We start from the raw sequence: 22601 nt of genomic DNA on the forward strand, positions 1-22601 counted from the left end.
ATGTGTACCAGAAAACTGTACAGCAAGAGTCTGAAATGCAGAAATAAGTGAGATGTTGCATGGCAATATTACAAGTTATTATATTTCTGAGGTATATTTGAAATTATATGATGATTACGGGTTTAGCAATCATTTAAAAATCAATAATTGATCATCTAAATGAAAATGTAAATCCACAGTCAGCACTTAATGGACCTGTAAACAAACCACTATGTTCATAACTGGAGCCATGTTTATTCACATTGGTTATTTTTCTTGCAGACCTTTCAGCATAAATAGGGTCTGTCTGACAATACAACAAAAACTGGTATTATTAAGCCATAATGGGATTATCCAGAAAGTACATGTAAATGTAACAGCTCTGAGTTCCCCTATTTACCATAAGGAAAATCCCTCTTTCACCACCTACTTAGCGCAGTTGCATAACAGGCCCTTTTATTCCCTTTGGCTTGCACCACCAGACTGATGCAACCAATTGAAAACCTGGGGTTTTCACTTCATCCATCAAAATCCTTTTGTGCAACACATTTCCACTTTTTTTTTGTTCATTGGCAGCCCGCAGCAACTCGCATCAGGATCACTTGCAGAATCTGACCAAACCACACCGTTTCATCCTGCCACGTCCAAGCAGCTCACACTTCCCACACATCTGGTTTCAGAGCAGGCATCTACCAGCTAATATCAAAATTCACAATTTTTGAAATTGGAGAACTCTGGATTACAGTATTACAGATAAAAAAAGGAGCCTGACCTGACCATCATAGTGTAAGAAAGAGCAGTTCTTGAAGTTAGGAGAAGATAACGCCAGTCCCGAGCAACCCAAGAGAGAGCAATTCATAAAACGTAGGAAGCGTCAAGATAACGCCAATCCCAAGCAACACAAGAGACACCAATTCATAAATGTAAGGGCCGTCAAGATAACACCAATCCCAAGCAACCCAAGAGACAACAATTCATAAACGTAGTAAGCGTCAAGAGGACACCAATCCCAAGCAACCTAAGAGACACCAATTTTTAAACGTAAGGGCCGTCAAGATAACGCCAATCCCAAGCAACCCAAGAGACACCAATTCATAAAACGTAGGAAGCGGCAAGAGCACACCAATCCCTATCAACCTAATCTCCAGTTGCACCTTCAACTTCCTTTGTATCTTTGCCTTGGCTAATCTACACATTAAAATTTGGCCATTTTTTTTTATCCCATTTCAATAGAATACAGGTAGATATGAACCTAAAACCAGTAAACTGAACTGAAGCAAGTGAAAATGCTGACTCAGTCGTCTGGGAGATGAAGATATATAAGAGGGAGTGTGTGTGACTTTAGCGGGGTATAAAGGGCAGCATGCATGCATGCATGCATCTGTATGCTGATGATTCCCACCTGGGGCGCTGTGGCCACGGAGCCGCAGAAGTGAAGTACGGTGAGGTTTGGGTTTCGCAAACATTTTTTGTAATAGGCTAGGATCTGGCGGCGGCGGACGCGCATACTGAGCAACGCAGTGTGTGAAATCCCACCATGCCAAGCAGGCCTGTGGCCAGAACACACCGCAAGCACACAGAGCCTCCGTCAACGAGTGCTCTGTCCACACACACAGCCCTAGTAACACTATGTTGCTATGGCTGAACTTAAAAATGTGAACGAATAAACCAAAATGTTAAAGCCATAAAAACCTAGAGTATGGGCAAGAAATAAAAAAAAAAGTCAAATTCAGGATGGTTCTGTGACCACTCTGTAAACCAGTGAAGAAATGGACCTATAAACCACACCGGCCTTGAAAGAATCCAACCTAGATAAAAAACATATAGAGGGTCCAAATGTACTCGTTTTCTGAAGCAGAGCTCGGAGAGTTGCTGTTTTGCTGGTGGGCTTATGCGCTGATTACGTGGTGAGAGAAGGAATGTGCTGACCCACTGAAGTGGTTTCACTTTGTTCTTGGTTCGCTGGGTCATTTGACTTAATCATTGTGGAGAGAATGCCATACACACACACACACACACACACACACACACACAGCAGACACACTGGCTTTCACTAATGACATACCACACACCTCTGCAGAGTGACCCAGACAGTCATTTCCACATGCTTAAAAGATGAAACACCAGCCCTTTTCTCTTACTCGTATAAGTATGTAAAAGTAAGCGAGACTTGTGCTTTTATACAAAACTAAATGAAGTCCAGAACTCCATGCTAGTGGTGACCATAAGAATATACAATCTGTAGAACATGAGGTTAAAAAAAAAAAAAAAAAAAAAAAAAAAAGGAAGAACTGGGAAGTGATATGGATTCAAAATATAATAATCACACCTTAAATAGGTGGAAAGTCTCAATTATTTTGAGGTGGTTTTGGGTCCCTGCCACTAGTCCTGTTGGTGAAGAGCCAGGGGGCTTTAAATTGGTGGTGACTTTCCAAAGCCCTAGTGGAAAGACTGTGTCAGCCTTGTAGATCAAGTTAACATAGAGAATAATAAATTCTAAGAGGGCACACGAGGTAAGTACCCAGGATCTAAGGTTCTCACAAGCCACAGAGAAAAATCGTATGATATCTGGTACAGAGATTGCAAAATTTCTGCAATGCCTGACCCTCACCAACAACCACAGAAGTGTTTGGAATATTAATCAAATTCCAGAAATCCATCCATCCATCCATCCATCTTCTATACTGCTTATCCTTTTCAGGGTCACAGGGAACCTGGAGCCTATCCCAGGAAGCATCGGGCACAAGGCGGGGTACACCCTGGACAGGGTGCCAATCCATCGCAGGGCACAATCACATACACATTCACACACCCATTCATACACTACGGACACTTTGGACATGCCAATCAGCCTACCATGCATGTCTTTGGACTGGGGGAGGAAACCGGAGTACCCGGAGGAAACCCCCGCAGCACGGGGAGAACATGCAAACTCCGCACACACAGGGCCACGGTGGGAATTGAACCCCCAACCCTGGAGGTGTGAGGCGAACGTGCTAACCACTAAGCCAAATTCCAGAAATGGTCATTCCAAAAAAATATAATAATTTGCATTGGATTTTAGCTTAAAAATTAATTAAAAAGGCCCACATGGACAACACTGGAGGATCAACCTTACCTGCATAGTCCAATAATTATAAAAACACACTATATTTAGCTCAAAGCTGTTAGCTTTTAGTGATTACACTGAACAGCTTGGGGGGCATGGATAACAAAGGCCCAGAGTTTTATACAGTCACTAATTTTAACACACTGATGATGTGGTTTATGAGGAATGGCACCAAGTAATATTTGGAGGAAACAATGAGAACGGGCCCAGAACTAATCCCTGACTGAAACAGAGAAAGCGCAATAAAGCTTTGTAGTCGACTGACCTGGCAGGGGCCCTTTCATTAATTATAAATGCTTGTAAATGTGTGATTAATTTAATCCAACTCTGAGACTTCAAAGTCTTGCTTATGGTGGCACCAGGTGGTCTGCTGGGAACTGAGTGTGTGTGTCTAGAGGAATGCACTAAGAGGAAAATTATTAAAAACACACAAGAAGCTCCTCTGGTTTCAAGGGATACGTTGCGATATACTGTTGAAAGTGCCAGTGTTTCGGACATTGTGAAAAGTCTTGTAATCGAGTCGAGGCACATGGACCTGGGCAAAATGTCTTGAAGATTATAAACTTTCATCTGAGGTATGAACTGATGAAGCACCAGTAAAAGGGAGGGACTGATTCAGTCAGGAAGCCTTGCCACTTTGCCATGCCACCAATCAAATAACAGAATCCTATCGCAGAAAACCCGGAGAGCACCAGCAGATAGAGGAGTGCCTGCACCACCTTCACAGATGAAACCAACACCTGGTATCCACGCGACAGTATGGAAGTCACAAGTCATAGAGCCCGCTCATGCTCATAAACCCATCCAAAACTCTACACTAATCCCCACGATAAGCCTTGTCGTCTATCCTAGCCTTCATGTCTCAGAGCTCAGGCTGGGAAGAGAGAGAAAACGTGACCTTGGAGAGTTTTACGATATTCCATAATCCATTATCAACCACAGAAAGGAGGTCCCCATTACCTCAGAAATCCCACAAGCTGATACTGACGGCAGCACAGCAAAGGTTCCACAACAGTACGTGGTACGAGTATCGGCCTGCTGCAGCTCTGTGAGTGTACAAGTTCCGCTACTCCTCAGCTTAGCGTTAAGCTTGGATTACACAAGATATGGTCAAAAGTATCTGGACACCAGATCACCACATCCGTACGTGGGTTTTCCACAAACTGCTGCCACAGAGTTGGAACCACATGATTGTCTACAATGTCTTTGTATGCATTATCATCATTGTGATTTCCCTTAACTGGAACTAAGGAGCCCAAACCCAAACCTGTTCCAGCATAACAATGCCCCTGTGCACAACCGACGTCCTTAAAGACACGGCTTGCCAAGGTTGAAGTGGAAGAACGAGTGTCCTGCACAGAACCCTGACCCCATCCCTACTGAACATCTTCGGGATGAACTGAAACGTCAACTGCACCCCAGGCCTCCTTATACAACATCAGTACCTGACTAAAACTCTTATGCTTGAAGGGGCAACAATCCTACAGCCACATTCCATAATTGAGTGGAAATCCTTCCCTGAAGACTTCAAGATGTTCTAGCTGGAAAGACGGAATGGACGATCATGGTTTTGGAGCGATCTATTCGACAAGCACGTAGAGGTGTAATGGTCAGATGTCCATATAATTTTAGCCAGAATGTGTACTTACTTTTAACCATGCATAATACACATATACAAGATGGCTGCTAGTAATTGTTTGCAGCATCAACTGTGCATGTCTCCAAAAATTAAATACTACACATGTTGCAATAAGAACATTAATACTGGGGTAAGTATAGCACCATGTGGATGCTTTTTTTTAAATCACCCAGATGTACAAAAAGCACTCAGGTGAGTATGTGAACAACGATGCTTGTGTTGTTGCTGCACATGTACACAAAGTCAACTGTTAAAGCAGACCTTAGAAGTGATTAAAATGCCTCTCAGGGAGGTCCAGGCCACCTGCAAGGCGGTGCACCAGGCCGAGCAGAGTGAACATCCTCCTCCTCCTGCATTTTTCAGCTACTTACCAAGCTGTTTAACATGCAATTCAACAGAGTTAAGTTGCCAGGTATGGTAAAAAATAAAATAAAATTTAACTGTTAAAATCTGGCAACTTTCTAGTGAAACCAACTGGAGATTCTTCTTGGCCTTTTTCCCTTTCAAGCTCAAACTGCTGCTGCTCAAGCAAGGCTTTCTCCTTGCTCTCTCTCAGACGGGAGGTCGAGTTGTGTCATGTGTAAAAGACTTCCAGGACGCTTTTTTTTTTAATAAGCACTAAGTTAATAAAGAAAGCACAGAAAAACAGATCCTGAAAGAAGAAAGTAGGGAAAATTAATGAAAGCAGCAGAGGGTCTTTGTCATACGATTTAGCCTTTGATCAAAAGTGAATGACAAATAACATGACAAAGAAAAAAAATAGGCACAGTAAAAATCTTTTTTACGGGGTATTTTGGGAGCAGGGAAGAAATGATAGACACAAAAAAAAAAAGTTGAAATTTTTGCGGGAAAATTACAGCTGCTATAAAGAATGCATACACAGAGTTTCTTTGTCTCGTTATGTATATTTATTTATTCCCCCCCACAAAAAAAAAAAAAAAAAGAGAGATTTCCCATGATGAACGGTTCCAACTCACCACACGACAGATAAATCGTTCCGAGGAAAATATAGACAGCTTCAACATAAACATGACGTTTCGGTTCAGATGTCAATGTAAAATAACATCTAATCTAAAATATTCCAGTGCTACTTTAGTTCCCTTCTGCAGCTCAGAAACCTAAGCGTTACCACACGACTAGGCTGCCAAATGAAGACTTTTTACACACTGTGGTCTTTTTTTTTTTTCTGTCAAAAGCATCCAAAGAGACATCGACGTGCCCCAAGACGACGATATCAGACATCAGTTTCCATGCACGTAATTGTTCTTCATAAATAAACCATGACTGTCAGGCTCCCACTTTAAAGTTGAGCTAAAGCAACTTTGCCACTTCAATAATCCTTATATTTCATAAAGATTGCTGCAATCCGGTTAAGAAACATGGCAAAAGCATCAGACATTACTCTCCTTTATTTTTACTGGTGCGAGTTTAAAAAAGAATAAATAAAAGAAGAAGAAGAAAAAAAAGAGAAAGCGCTGGAATGGTTCTTTAGGTGGAACTAAAATCGAGTCATTTACATCTCCAGAGCCTTGTCGTGCCTCACAGGCTCATTACTCTCGCCCATGGCTGGGCATGAAGACTCCACCAAGGCAGTTTACACACATAATGACCCGTGCAGTCCCATTAATGATTAATGAACATGCCTCCCAGTCCACTTGTTCCACGGATTTGCTCGATGCCGTGCCGGGAATCGAAGGCTTTGTTAACACGTCACACTTGTCTAAGTGGTTTGTGTTATTGGGACTTTGGGAGCTTTTGACTGATTGAATGATTACAGAATGAAGCTTGGAATAATAACACCAGACCACATGTTTACGAAGGGAAAACGGATTACGAGTGCTACTGTAACGAGGTGGACCTAATTGAATCGGGCTTCAATTCCAAAATATACACACAACAAAACACCAGGCCTGACCACTGGAGACTGCCAGAGTCCTTGCTGGGACTTGTATAATATAATATGGTTTAAACCAGAGAGACCTGCTATAATTTAGTACACTTCACTCCAGCCATAATCCCTATACTTTACTCTGTTTATTGTACTAAACTTCATTACGCTGAAGACATGCTTATGACTCCGATTTAAACTTTCCACCTGGTTCCACGTTTAACCGTGATTTCATGCAAAACTACAAATGATATAAAAGACTGTAGGTCATATAAACTAGAAGCGATACCTTCTTGTAAAGAGAGTGTCCCAGCAAGACGTGGCGTCTGGTGCATTAGTAAAGTTTTTAGAGAGGAACAATCAGCCCACTTTTTCCATACATGTTGACTTAACACGCTACAACTCAACAGCGTTGAAAAGTAAACCCCCCCCCCCACCCCAAAAAAAAAATCTGCAAAGCTCTTGGGGGCATTTAGGAGCTTTTAGGAATTCCACTCATTGCCCTGTTGAAGAGGGGGTGAAAACCCTGTCAGCAGCCTCCAGCCGTGGAGCTTCTGCCTCTCTGCGAAACACTGCGCTTCCAGAATGTGGAACGTGTGCAGACAGGAGTCGTGGGAGATGCGAGAAAAGACCTGGACTGGGAGAACCACCGTCCCAAAGTTCATCCGTCACACCTTAGAGCTCTTACACTGCGCATAACGGTGAAGATGGCAGTCGTTTTAAAAAATTTAAAAAATAAATAAAAAGTCGTATGGTTTTCAACCTGTCTCTGTATTCCCACTCGCACGTGTATAAACAAAGAAAGAGAACGCGGAAAAGAAAGAAAAATAAAGAGAGCGCAAGAGCAAAACGGGGCGAGAAGGGAAAGAGTGAGTGAGAGAGAAAGACCGAGACAGAGCCTATAATTTGCACCGAGATTGGCTCTTCTTTCCACCACTCTTTGTGGTAGAAACGTGCGAGGTTTCCTCGAAACGTGCAATCACACCATTTGTAATTCAATTAACTCTCGGCGTCTCACGCATGCTTTCCCAGCACCTGCGTTTCGAGTCTCCGCCTCCCGGTCGAGGTGCACGAGCTTTTCAATCATAGGATTCATTTGGGAGGACCACGCAGCCAAACATTCATTCATTCATTCATGCACATTTATTGTGTCTGTGCCAGAAGAGCAAACACGAGCTGTGGAGAGTCAAGTCTGCTAGCATGCCATGCATAAATACCGCTGATCCCAAAACTTGGCCGAAAACTCCGCTCCGTCTGTTTCTCCGGGGCTGTCCGTATAACTATCAAAAGGAAACCTTCATGTTTTTATTTTCCATTTTTGCTCAGTGTGACTGTGAAAAGGCATTCAAACAAGCGAGCCTGAACTCAGATCATGCTAACGTTATTTATTTGAACTAACCAGATCGATAAATAAGGCTAGGTGAGCCTTGTTTTGCTTGAGCGAAGTCTGCTGATTGGACGCGCTCACATCACTGTAGCAATCATAATATAGAAGAACTCAAGAAACGGTGGAGACGTGCTAAATCCACCCTTAGGTTGTTTTTTTGCAAATCTGCAGAGCTACAAACCTGTGGGTTCCATGTCGCTCTGAAAGGAAGACGAAGACGTACAACAAGATGAACCGAATAGAATTCTGGTCCAAACAAAGCACTAAACCCCCCCATGATGTGTTCTTCAGCAGCATTACAAAGGGGGAAAAGGCCGCTAAAGTGCCTCATGCTGCGTTTTATTAGAAGAGCCGAGTGCTCGTTCATCTGTCCCCCCCAATCTTTTTTCTCCCCCCCCCCCATTGTTCTCTGTTATCTCCTTTTTGGAGGAGCGGAGGATGAAAGCGCCAGCTCCCCGACTGGGTCACCTTTTGAACGGCCCTTGTTCCGATCCGTTCTGACGGCCACTTAATTGCACATGACACACGTGGAGCTCTTTTTCCCCTTTTCAAATCTAAACCAGATTGTCGGATTATTGCGCGACAGAGGTGAGGCGGAGGGGAGAACGTGCTCAGGGCCAGGGCCGTGTGGCTGAAGGGGTAGTCCTCCGCCTTCCGCTCAGAATCGGTGAATCCCATTGGCTGCCTCAGATCAATTTAATCTCAAATACATTTCTTGGTAGTAAAGTCGTAAAAACAGAGAAGCTCGCTCTCTCTCTCTCTCTCTGTGTGTGTGTGTATGTGTGTCTCTCTGTGTCTGTCTGTCTGTGTGTGTGTCTCTCTGTGTCCGTCTGTGTGTGTGTCTCTCTCTCTGTGTCTGTCTCTCTCTCTGTGTCTGTGTGTCTCTCTGTGTGTGTGTGTGTCTCTCTGTGTCTGTCTGTGTGTGTGTCTGTCTGTGTCTGTGTCTCTCTGTGTCTGTCTGTGTGTGTGTGTGTCTCTGTGTCTGTCTGTGTGTGTGTGTCTCTGTGTCTGTCTGTGTGTGTGTGTGTCTCTGTGTCTGTCTGTGTGTGTGTGTCTCTGTGTCTGTCTGTGTCTGTGTGTGTGTCTGTGTCTCTCTCTGTGTCTGTCTGTGTGTGTGTGTGTCTCTGTGTCTGTCTGTGTGTGTGTGTGTCTCTGTGTCTGTCTGTGTGTGTGTGTCTCTGTGTCTGTCTGTGTGTGTGTGTCTCTGTGTCTGTCTGTGTGTGTGTCTCTGTGTCTGTCTGTGTGTGTGTGTCTCTGTGTCTGTCTGTGTGTGTGTGTCTCTGTGTCTGTCTGTGTGTGTGTGTGTCTCTCTCTGTGTCTGTCTGTGTGTGTGTGTGTCTCTGTGTCTGTCTGTGTGTGTGTGTGTCTCTGTGTCTGTCTGTGTGTGTGTGTGTGTGTCTGTGTCTCTCTCTGTGTCTGTCTGTGTGTGTCTCTCTGTGTCTGTCTGTGTGTGTGTCTCTCTGTGTCTGTCTGTGTGTGTGTCTCTCTGTGTCTGTCTGTGTGTGTGTCTCTCTGTGTCTGTCTGTGTGTGTGTCTCTCTGTGTCTGTCTGTGTGTGTGTCTCTCTGTGTCTGTCTGTGTGTGTGTCTCTCTGTGTCTGTCTGTGTGTGTGTCTCTCTGTGTCTGTCTGTGTGTGTCTCTCTGTGTCTGTCTGTGTGTGTGTGTCTCTCTGTGTGTCTGTCTGTGTGTGTGTCTCTGTGTCTCTCTCTCTCTCTCTCTCTCTCTCTCTCTCTCTCTCTCTCTCTCTGTCTCCCTGTCTCTCTGTGTCTGTCTCTGTGTGTGTGCGTGTGTGTGTCTCTCGCTCTCTCTTGACATAATTTTCTAGTTATTCCGGTTCATACACCTCTCCCATTCGGCACTATTCCCTTCTGCTTCTTTTTCTCTATGAGAAAAAAGGAGTGATTCTTGCCCTCCCAGACTTCAGATCATTCTCATGCTGAGGACTTTCCCCTCCACTGAAAGTCAACGAATGAACATCAAGGTCTACGACATAGTTCAGTTAGCGATACAGTGACACACAAGAAGAGGGGAGGGGGAGGGGCGGGGGGGGGGGGCGAGAGAGAGCAAGCTGTGTGCTGACAAGTACAGCAATGACATCCGCAGTCCTCCTCTTCAAAAAGGCACGGCCTCGCTTCCTGTGGGATGCTGTTATTAAGTACAGAGATAAACAGCCACTTGTGAGCGCAGCGTGATTTCCCCTTTCAAATCGCACTCGCTCCCTGCCTCGTCAGTCTCCACAAAATAAAATTGACAAACGTAAAAAAAAAAAAAAAAGCAGAAAATCTTTATGGCTTACGGTTCTAGAATAAAGGTTAGGGATCCTCGAGGGTTCTTTGGACCCTTTTCAGAAAGGTTAAACTTCTATTATATGGTTTTACTCAGGACCTTGCACAAAATGATGTGCTTTTGTGGAATAATTAGTGCGAATCGAATAGTTCCGAACACATTCAAGAGCAGTGTATTAAGTGACTTGGCTTCATCATTCGGTTTGGTCTTACACAAATTAAAGCGCGATAGAAACCCCCCCCCCCCCCCCCCAAAAAAAAAACAAACAAAAAAACAAAAACGCTGAGGATATTGTTAAAGAATCCTGTGCAGCAATTCTTTTACTGCAGAATAGAGAAAGAAATAAGAACAACGTACAACTATAGCTCAACCGCGTTAAAAGAAAAAGAAAAGCAAGAATTTTTTCATATTAGTTAAATTATACCTCAGATTCCCACGTCTTTCATTTTCAAGAGAGGGACGAACCAAAGAAAGCTCCTAGGGTCCCAGAAGGATTTTTTCCCACTTTTCTGAGAGTGTGAGGTTCATATGGGAGTAATAACATTCTACTTTGGCTAAAAAGGAATCTCAAAAACAGGCCAAATTGAGTGAGTGAGTATTTGTTGTATATGCCATGTTAGTGTCACATTCCGTCATATGGACTGATTTAGGCAGACACAGTAGGAGGCTTTTAACTAAAAATAAATAAAGCTTTTAAATAATTTCCATGTTTAACGCACACACACACACACACACACACACACACACCAGTTGTAGTCTTTTTGCCTTGGAGAAAGCCACGAATTCAGAAAGCGGATCATCAGATCATCTGGTGCAGTGACGAGTAAATAAGATTCAGATGAACCCCATCACCCTCAGGTCTGTTGTAGCCTTCACCTAGAATCAACTCGTCACCTAAACGAACTTGAGAATCGTAACGCTAACCTCGGAGAAATGAAAAAAAACAGCAGATTGTTCGGCGCTTGGCATCGGGGGATTTGTTCGACAGAAAGACAGATCATGTGCGGCACTACTCAGACGGAGCGGAGCAAATCCGCAAAACAGCCGAGGAGGAGGAGGAGGTCGGCAAGAAACAAACAGGCTCCTGCTTTGGGTTGGAGTTCATGAATAAAAAGCAGAAACGTCAGGAAGGGAACGTGAACGCACAATATAAAGAGTGTGCTCGAGAGCCACTCGTCAGAGCGCAGGACACACACTTTCAATTTATTCTTCCGAGACCTCTTACACCGAATGTGCCTCCAATCTTTGAGGCAAAACTTTCATGCTGCCTAAATGGCTACAGGACTAATATTTGCGTTGGCGCAGCCTTCCCAGGAATCGCAAATAATCTACAACAGCTGCAAGCACTGTTTATGGATCAGTGGAAAAATGGTGGTCATATCTCATGAGGGCTGGCAATAGGATTACGGTATTGATGATGGAACCGGTGTTTCCAAAAAAAATCATAATAATAGGCGATGTACGTACGTACGTACATTAAAACGGTGCTGTTGACTGACATGGTGCTTTTTTATTTTTATTTTTTTAAAGGAGCAGGGTCAAAAGAACACACTTTGCACCTATAACAAGACTGAAGAAGAGAAAAGGTTTTGGGAGGCTTTTGGAGAGCTCTGAACAGCTGGCACAGATTACTCATGATTTATTTGATATCAATCTCAGAGAATAGACAGAGAGAAAGAAAAAACACACACACACACGTTTGGTTCTCCGGTTATCACTTCCCCCTCAATTCTTCCTTGGCCTCACCTTTTGTCCATTTCGAAAAATAGGACTTCAAAAACTTGAGCTCTTTTTTTTTTTTTTTTTTTTTTTAAATATTTGAACAATTTATGCAAATATCTTCTAGTCGGGTTTAAGACGTCAAATAAATCACAGTACAAATCTGACTGCAGTCGTTTTAGGCAACAGCAATAAACTTAGCAGCTCCTAAATTCACATCCTCTTGACGTGCCACGCTGATCATTAGTAATGAATTGACTCATGCTGAACTCACTGACCTTGCATTTGTGGTTTTGTCAGTTACATTTAGCTCTGTGTGTGAGAGAGAGTGTGTGAGAGACACATACACGGCTGATTACTACTCATAAACATTAGTCATACACTAGGACTTTATGCTTTTATGCCTTTATTCCGGGCACCTGCCTGTTCTCATTACATGATCTGTGCTACACATGGCCCACAGAAACATACATAAATAATACTCAGTGCTGCATACCCTTGCTTGATGCCTCTCTCTCTCTCTAACTGAAGCGAGCCACGAATTCCTCACGCAGCGCCGCCTCCTCCTTTCTCAAGTGCACGTCTCTGCTTTGACAGTCAGTCCGGAAGCTTCTCAACATTTGTTTAAAGACGACGATTTGAAAGTGACTGATGTGCAGCGTTACCGTCGTCCCAAAAAGGATATTTGGAATTTGTCGAAGCCGTTCAGACAAAAGTTTCATCCTGTTCACTCATTTGAGTTTAGAGTACTGAAGCAGCATGGTCTTTCATTAACCTAATGTCTCAAATGCAATAGAAGTGGTATGTGGCAATTTGGGATTAAATTATATTATATTACATATACATATATATATATATATATATATATATATATATATATATATATATATATATATAATAACAATAGTATAAAAAAAAAGGTCAGGCGGGATCAGACAGATTTTTAAGGACAGTTTGAACAAACAATTTTTTTAAAAAAAACAAAAAACAAATTTGACAGCACGTGAACTGAGACATAAATCAGCACAAATCATGAAAACGAGAAATAAAACAAAACAAGAGAGCTCAAGTACCTGACAGACAGGAGCGGAAAAGTCTCGTGCTGCAGACGAAGCGAGGATTGCGTCCTCACTTTGCGCTCTCTCTTGAAGCTGAAGCTGCGCTGCTGTAAGTGGGGACCACACAGCTCCTGGAGAACAACCTTCCTCCTCTAATCCTTTCTTCGATGTGATGACACACACCAAACCCTAACCATCTGTTGAAACACGTCCTCCGACTCGCACCGCGTCAAGACAAACCAGCAGGTCCAATCAGAGAGGTCGCTGGGTGGCTCTTCCCAGGCTGGAGGCAGGGACAAGGACACAAGGCAGAGGAAAAAGGCGGCGGGGGGGGGGACGTTAGAGATGACTGCAAACTCCGGCCACCGTAACCTGAGAATGAGAGAGAGAGAGAGAGAGAGAGAGAGAGAGAGAGGGGGTGGGTTGATGGGTGGAGGGAAAGTGTGTGAGAGTATGCGAGAAAGAGAGTGAGGAAGGGGAAAGGGAAGGGAGGGCATTGGGTGTGTGGAGAGGTGAATGTATGGGGGGGGGGGACCTTCTGACCAACTATGACCAACTCTGCACTCCAAACCATCAGAAATCTGCACGCCCATGTTTTGAACACACACACACACACACACACACACACACACAGAGCAAACACAGGAATCAAGGTGCATGTAGAAGCCAGGACACACGCTAAAATAGTCTGTGGAACACTGACACTACACTACTCACACCTAAGTGTGATAAATCTTTACCACAGGCAACATTCCTGCCTTTCACAATCCATCAGCATGAAAACACCCAAACAGAAAGGACTCGCAGGCAATGAAACATTTCTGAGACTACAGAATGTAAATCTCTTTAATCTTGTTAATCTTTGCAAATCTGTTTAACTAAACACTAAACTTCCAGATGCAACACGACGACAGGAACTCGCTAAAGAACGCTTATTTCATTTCAACTATACTGACATTTCGTCCATTGGGTCTGGGCAAACTGGTGATATCATCGATAGTGCGATAAACTCCATTATGGTAAACTTTTCTGAGGTGCGATACTTTCATGATGTATATTCGCAGAGTCTACTCAGGAACACAGAGATTGGACGTTAAAATATACGTTACTCCCTGTACTTCGGTTTAAAATTGGTTTTTCAATTGAATTTTTCTTAAAATGTGGGTTTGACATTTTAAGTGTTGTTACAAGAAAGAGAAAAAAAAATACCATGATATATTTCTGTGATCTAGTTTCATTTCAAAGTGATTTGTCCCTCAGGGAAACCTTTTAAGTCGCTATTTAATATGCCACAACAGAGGATTTCCCTTTCACAGAGGTTTAACGATGACTCCATTTAGAAACCCTTAACCATCAATCAGAAGAACCCACAAGGAACGCTTTTCTTCCCAAGAGTGCATTCTCTGAAACTCTGAGAACATATTGAAAAATCACCGGTCTCTATTACGGATTTCACCGTACGATATTAGCACATCCAACAATCCCTTATTCACGTCTACGTTGACGTGTGACGTTACTAACTGGGTACTTCATCTCTCGTCAAAGCTTTGAAAAACCGTCCGTTGCTCCAATCCACTTTCCAGCATGGCCGTGACATCCGAGTAAGTTCATCAGGAGTGAGGAAATGCAATCAAAGGCTGCTAAGTGACCTATTAGCATTCTGTAAAGCCACATTCACACCTGTTCGCCTGGTATTAGTTTCAGTCGGGGAGGACCCCCGTGACACACACACACACACACACACACACACACACACTAATCAATCAATCTTCACAGACCACAATCCTCTCAGCGGTCAAAACCAAACAAGTACGAATCGTCATTGGGGAACGAAGCCGAAGCTCTTTAGTGCTCCTTTTGTCTGCTGGTTCTAGCGACGTGTTGTGCATTTCATCTACCGCTAATATGTTCAATCTGGCTTATTCTGCATTGATGAAGAGCTAAGCAGACGAGGAGCCACCAGATGGCAAAACACGACTTAGCAGTTCAGTTCAACAGAATAACATTTAGTCTCCTGCCAGCTGTTTAAAGCTTTGGATGAGACACCACTTTTGGTCGGATGCCCCTGAACACATCTGTCTGACAGGTTTTCCCCCTTATGTCTTCTCTTCATGCAGTGCGTGCAATCGAATAATAGTTTCACTTAAAACGCTCACCTAAGAGACATGACGCACAAGACAAACACATCCATCATGTGTTTCGTCTCTTCACTCTTCAGCGTGCTGTTCCGGATAGGCATGTCCAGCGGAAACGCGCCATCGGAAAATCAATTCCCGTCCTCGCCTCCCGTGTGCAGGATATTAAATTAAAGGAAACACAAGCTATTTTCATTTGGACATGTGAACCTCACAGCTCTTGGTTTAGTGAAGATCTGCAAAGGACGGGAAGTGCAGAGCCCAAATTGGATTGATCAGTTTCACCCCGCTCGTCGTCCACCTTATACCTCAATCATGCCTCCAAGCCCTGCACCACAGAACCCTAAAGTCTTCGTAGAAGGGCAGAGGAGAACATCTCAGAGAACTTTAGAATCTTCATCCAAGATGCCATGGTTAATGGTGACTACACCATTCACATGCTGCAGTTTGCTATTTAATGATATCCTTGGACACATTCTTCTCCATGTTTATTGTAATACTTGAAAAACTTCGCTAGACGTGCAAGCTCGTTACTCTCGGCGATTTCGGTGAGAACAGGAGAGTAGGGCAAGCCTGGGAACTCTATGCTGCTGATTATAAGGCTATAAGAGGCTGAATGCTGCTGCAAGAGAGAGTCTTTCATAAACAGAGAAAGCCTGGTAGAATAAGAGGGTGGACACTTTGAACTCATCCTGTCCATGGACAGCCTAAAGTCCCCGCAGGAGGTCATTGAAGAGAGACACGCACAAGGCAGAGGTACAACGAGGACAATCCCTGTAAGAGTTAACCCCTGCAAGGCATGCCACTTTCGACTGAGGCTTGCAGGTGCAGCAAGGACCTCGAGAGTGTTATTCGGGTTCATTACTCTCATTCATTATGCTTGAATAAGATCTGGAGGGCGTCACTAGTCCTGAACCTGGCACCACAGCGGGGACGATCCGAGGGACAAAGAGAAATGGTCTAAACTGGGGACTCCCCTCACAGACATACCAGTAGCAAGGTTACAGGTCTTCCTCAGGATCCATCAGTGGTTCTCTGGCAGTCCTGTGACTTGCTTATTAGATTAGATTAGTAGTTTAAGCGCAAGGTTACATCTGAATGCCATAAAATGCGCCACGTTTGATCTCGGGTCCGAGAAATCCTCCATCGCACCGATATAGCTACAGACAACATGGATGCAGTGTTTAAGCTTACATGGCACATTAGCACCTAGCTAGTCTATACGAAGTATAAATAGGAATATCCTGCTGGGTTCCCATCTCGGGATCAGAGGTCAGAGCGGCTTCTTTTCAACTTCATGTCAGGGAAAAACAGCTGAAGCTGTGGGGGTGGACTGAAGGTTATGTATAGGGTTTACGGTGCATTGCGTCTCGGCTCGAAAACGCTTCCATACAGCCTGACAGCTGAACACACGGACACTCGCAAACACTTCCTGCTTATAACTGCAAACCCACATGTGATCGCATCAATCATTGCCTCCGATCTAAGACTACCTGATGGGAGGGAAGGCCATTATCTCCAAACTCTGAAAAAGTACTCTTTTGAGAAATCACACCAAAGAACTTCTGTTTAACCTCACGTAAGCCATCAATTTGCATGAAGATCAATACAAAGAGTCACTTAAAGCCAATTACACAGGGGGTAAGAGTGGACAAGTCACGTGAAGGAATATGTACAACAGACTTCAAGTTCCATCAAAATTCATTCAATTCATGTTTGGTGGATATACGATACTCCTGATAACTAACTTCTAAAGTCAAACAAGGAACATCCTGTGTGGCAAAACCTCACTTTCTTGACAAATGAATTTATGCATGTATACTTCCATGCAAAAAAAAAATAAATAGCAGCTAAGAACTTCCAGAATGATCAATAAGGGCTGGATGTTTGAAGTGTTTCTCAATAACTGTACCGGTTCCAGCAGTCCTTGATGCCCACAGAGGTGAAAACTAAAAACAAGCCCCTTCCTGTGAATCTGTCACATGCCCAGTCTGGCCTAAAATTATTATCACTGATGTTCATCAAAGTGGTTATATGGGCCTTCCAGAGAGAAGCAGAACCCTGCACAGGGTATCTGCAGGTACCAGCACTGCAGATGTAATACTTTTGAAATACCATATTAAAGACATTTCCAAAAAGTTTTACGTCCTGAACGTCACTTCAACCATGCTACACGATACATCGGCTATAATGGATTGCGTTCATGCATATACGTCCATTTCTGGGTTTAAGTAAACTATAGCAGGGTAAACTTCTATAGAGGGATATGGGAGACCTGAGGAAACCATGCATTACCATTTGCTCCAACAGTGAAAGGAAAAAAAACAATCCAGTATTTCCTTTCCAAGAGACGGGGAAAAAAGAAAAAGTGTATATATATATATATATATATATATATATATATATATATATATATATATATATATATATATATATATATAAAAATAGTAAGAAAGAGTGAGAGCGAGAGAGCATAGACCTTTGTCAGAAAAGATGATGTCGAATTCCCCTCAGCAGTTGTATTAGAAACCCCCTCGTACAAGTTGTTTTTTTGGTAATTTAATGCCAGGGTAATGGAACAAGTAGTGTTATAAATTTATAAAGAAGAAAATATATATTTTAAAAAACCTTAGCTATTTTGTAATATTACTATTGCACTGAATAATAACAATAAATAACATTTTATTTGGGGGTACAAATAAGTAATAAAAGTAATACAACAACAATAGTAATATATTTCTGATTTAATTCACTTTTTATGGGTTTTATGTGGCACAATTTTTTATTATTGAACGTTAGATATCCTGTGAAGTAGATGAATATAATCTTGGCAGAATCTTACATAGTTGCCCAGGGGCCTGTACCATGAAGCTAGTTAAACAAACTCAGGGTTACGGGATTAGTTTCGAGTTGACAAAGCCCAACCAATCCAATCAGGCTTTACTGGTACCATGACGATGCTTAGCAACTACAGCAAAATGCTGTTTAAGAAAAAGAAAAAAAAAAAAAAACACAAACAAAAAACCCAAGTGCTTTTTAGTGCTACATTTGTTTCTTCATACAAATAGAAATGAAACTCAACAAATGTTATGATTTACACCATTATATTCCTATCAGAGACAACAATTTTTGTTAAAAAAATTCCATAACTTTATATTAATTATTATTATTATTATTATTATTATTATATAATGTTTATATGTGTAAAATCACATAAAATGTACATCATTAATAATTATGAATAAAATATGCTGTAATAAATAAATAAATACTGTATCCATACTGCAATACGTTAGAGATCCTGTGAAATAGTTGCCCACTTGCCCAGCTCATGCAATTTTTAGACCTTTAGGTCCCTTACTGACTTTATTATTATAAAGCGCTGGTGAGCTGCGCTTGAGAGATTAGCTTCAGGGGGATAGCATGGGAGAAAAATGTAAAATATATATTTCAATTGTACTTGCTTCTCGTTCCACACCAGAGTAAGACAATACACATTTTGTCCCGTGTGTGCGTTTATTGTTTGAGAAATAGAAGAGAATCTCGAACGTGCAGTGAATCTCCGGTGACCGCAAGGCAGTCTAAAATGCATTCGACTGTGAGTGACGTCACTTCCAAATACAAACACACCCCACAGTATACTCACGCCCCCCCAACACCGATTGGCAGGTTTCTGTGCAAGGCAACATGACAGGGTCATAACACGTAACTCACGGACAACGCAATTGCAAATGGACTTTGTGTTTCCATTTGAAATTTGCCAGACACTGTACGTTCGTCTAAATGAAAATGAAAAAAAAAGGTAACACGAGATTTGCGTTTTCATTCGAATGAGGTCACAATTGTCCAACACTGCTTTAAATCTGCTTGACTGTGTCGGTTCGGTTGCGTTTTTGAACCTTCGGAACGTGAATTTAACACACTTTAATGCTGATTAAGGCCTCATTTTTACATTAATACATGTAAGACATTTGAAGACTTTTTAAGGACCCTTGGACCCCCTGCCTGCAATCCAAATCTTTACCTCAGCTGAAAACCATTTTTTTCCCCTCAACTGAAGGAGAAGATGGGTCAAATAAAACACAAGGCGATCATCTGGATGGCGACGGTGACGTAGGGAGGGATGTTCAGTGCTCAAAGGAACCGTGAAGCCAGGTGTCACCGCCTACATCAGTACCTCGCGTGCATCAGGATGCTAAGCCTAAGAATGGCAACACACAAAAATGATTACCCAGAAGGAGTCCCAGAGGCTAGAAGAAAAGCACTCCTAATTCCACACTTAAGGCAGATAGGGAGCAGCTGCGAACGAGACAGACAGAGCGAGTACTAGGATTAAGTACAATCCAGAGTACAGACGGAAGTCAATTCAGGCATCACATTCTTAAAAATAACCACCCGGAAATCCCATTGACATGTGAGAAAAGTCCTATGCATTTCAATTGGGTTGTTGCCTGGTAAACAAACCGTGTACAAACAGAGTAAATAAAAGCCTAGCTGCTCCGAGATTCAAACAGGATTTACACACGTACACAAAAAGTTCATGCAGGGAGACACATGTGGCATTTAATGGGAAGAGACAAGTTCAAAGTCTGAACCTGATCTCTGGATTCACTCACAGTGCTCAATTAAAACGCAGACAGAAGGAGACAACTGAAGGCTTCTGTGAGAGGAAAAAAGTCTAGATGACTCATACAGAGCACGAGAGGTCAAACAATCTTCTTACCTTTTAGAGAAGTAATACTTTAAAAGACTTGTTCGGATTTTCGAACAGATTTTCCACCGTGAATTCCTTCTCTAACTTACCTGCGCTCATGGTTCCATTCTCAAAGCACTTTTTCCCAAACCCAAAGCAACATTTGTAGAAATGCTAATCGTTAAGCCTGAGGCCAAGTTCTTAGTTTCATAACTTTTATGACCAGCAATTCGGTTTTGCATGCCTCCTCCTGTGACAAATTTGAATCAAACCTCAAAATGGAGAAACCCCCCCCCCCCCCAAAACAAAACAAAACATGGCTGCAGAGTTTAGGTGAGAGTTTTGTGGTTAAGGATGACAGAGGGGAGCAAAGTGCATCCCTTTGATCAATGTGAACGGGTCCTTTCTACCTGGAGTACAACAAAAAATAAATCTAGAAAATAGGGGCAATTTCGAAAAAACACTGCACCTTAAACCGGGTACTGTCATTATGAGAGGAAGCACTCGCCCTAAAGGAACTACACCACTACGGCGGCACAAAGTCATTCAGACGTTCGTGGCTGAAAGTCGGCGAGAGTAAAGATCAAGGATCTCAGGGGTAGGTTGCTCATAATGCACCAAGAGCTCTCCTGCTCCGCTGTAACCGTAGACCTTTCTGTTCTGGGACTTTCTCTAGAGACTGTGTGTGTGTGGGGGGGGTTTGCAGGGGAACTAGTCACATGCAACTCCTTAATCACATACACATTTCCACACACACATACACTACTTCTGTGAAAGCACCATGTCTAATTCCATTAGAGACGAGCATATACAGACTAAAACCCTTTTAAAACATAATAAGCAAACATTATGAGAACGCATAAACAACATCTAATCATAATTTAGGAGTAGCTGAGGTTGCAGATTTTCAAAAAAATTGTCTACATGACTTACGTGACCGAAAACATTGACTAATCTATAACATTAATCGAGTCTTCCGGCATCAGTATGCCACTTTATGTAACGCAAGATGGTCAATGGATTAGCCAATAAACTATTAAAGCTTGCTCATGTACAAGATAAGCATGCATTTATCTGCTTTTTAGAAATGAAGAAGGTTGTACTCGGCACCGTTAGTGGTTTCCGGCTACACCTGCTGGGCCACCATATTAACCCCTCAGACCTTTGAAAGGCCCTCCGTCTTCTACTGCAAGAACAATGTGGTGTATCCGGAAGCACACTTTTAATCCTCTCAGACCCTCAAAATGAAAGGCAAGAACAAGGCAGAAAGGCCAAATCCTGAAGCACGGAGGCCCTATACACTCTACGACATCCCAAATGCCCGGACGGATATAATCCTTTAAAGCATGCCGCCTCCGGGGCACTGCAAGGGAGCAAATTTAAGTCTGGTGTGTTGTGTGGAGGCATGATCTAGATAACGAAAACCAATAAGGGGAGCTGTAGTACAAGGCAAGAAAGAAAGTGCATCACCAAGACGGCATAAGATAAGCAGTCGTTCATTGCTGAGGTATATAAGAAAAAATAATCTCCATCTTGAAGGGGGCATGAGAAGGTCAGAGCATAGTATCAGCCTTTAAAACTGCTCAAGTTTTAAGTGGTGTTCGTCAAGGAATAAAAGGACACAAATGCACCCTGCCAGTCGAAATAAAAGTTTGATTAAAGCAAACGCACTGTAAACTCACAGGCACACACGGCTCCGCTGCACGCAAACACTCGAGTTTTGAAGAGGAACCCAGGCGTAGGAGATGCAAAGAGGCCTGATTGGCTGTGGCTTATTTTAATGGGTAATTTTGGGCTTCTCCAGCAGTGAAAGCAGCATGGAGCTAGCAAGTCGTGATTGGCACTCGGGGTGGGAAACGCTTTAATCTGGCCCCGTGCTCTCCTCCTCTCTTCAAGGAAATAATCATCATCAAGCAACCAACTAAGCAACAATGGCAGGAGTACTCCAGCTTTATCGCCCCCACTAGTTATTAATAACGTTTCCAAGCACACCCTTTTGGTGAGGAAGCCTGCAAATGTAGATACTCCGTCTAGGTGTGGAGAACCAGACCTCCCTCGTCCCAGAGTGCTCACACTTGGCTGTTTATGAAGGGGGCAGTAGAAAAAGGGCATTATGGCCCCTGTGCTACAATAGATCGAGTCTGGACCACTCACACTCGCAGTAACGAACAACGTCAGCTGCTGTGCTGGGAATGGCTGCTGTTAAGGACTCTAGAGTGGGTACGTTTACTTACGGATAACAGCAATCCAATAACAAAGAACGGCATTCAGAGAAGTCAGAGCGTACGTACATCGTTTCTTCGACATGATCCCGATTAATCTTTGCGGTTCAAAAGAAGCCGAAAATCTTTTTCAGACAATACAAAACTGTATATTGAGTCTGTAAATGATCAAATAGCCAAAATAAACTAGCTAAAGAATGCAAAATAAACTAGCTAAAGAGGTACCAAGCTGTTTTCATACTGCTGCTAAAATAATGTGTGGTCTTGTTAATTCAACCTCATTTTCACGTTTTTCAGAACAAAAACGTGCACAGGATGAGTCCACTTCCCGTACAATTCGGAACAAAATCGACCGGTCCAAAGATTACATTTACATTTATTCACTTAGCAGACACTTTTATCCAAAGCGACTTACAAATGAGAAAGATACAAGCAAAAGATATGAAAAACTCTCTGCTGGGACAAACTGCTGGTGTAGCACATTATT

At 42.8% G+C, this 22601-nt stretch overlaps 1 protein-coding gene across 3 annotated transcripts in view; it reads right to left on the reverse strand.

The window, feature by feature from the left end:
- The window catches only part of sulf1 (sulfatase 1), a 49179-nt gene extending 35862 nt beyond the window's left edge, over positions 1-13317 (reverse strand). Inside the window, exon 1 of one of the 3 annotated variants that reach the window (XM_053611595.1) lies at positions 13080-13314. The gene's annotated coding sequence lies outside the window, so the exon portion shown is untranslated. Of the gene's footprint in view, positions 1-13079 lie in introns of all 3 variants that reach the window. The other 2 variants (XM_053611593.1, XM_053611594.1) reach the window with 2 other exon arrangements.
- Positions 13318-22601: the final 9284 nt, after the last annotated feature.

This window comes from Ictalurus furcatus, chromosome 23, assembly GCF_023375685.1.
Source record: "Ictalurus furcatus strain D&B chromosome 23, Billie_1.0, whole genome shotgun sequence".
NCBI lineage: Eukaryota > Metazoa > Chordata > Actinopteri > Siluriformes > Ictaluridae > Ictalurus > Ictalurus furcatus.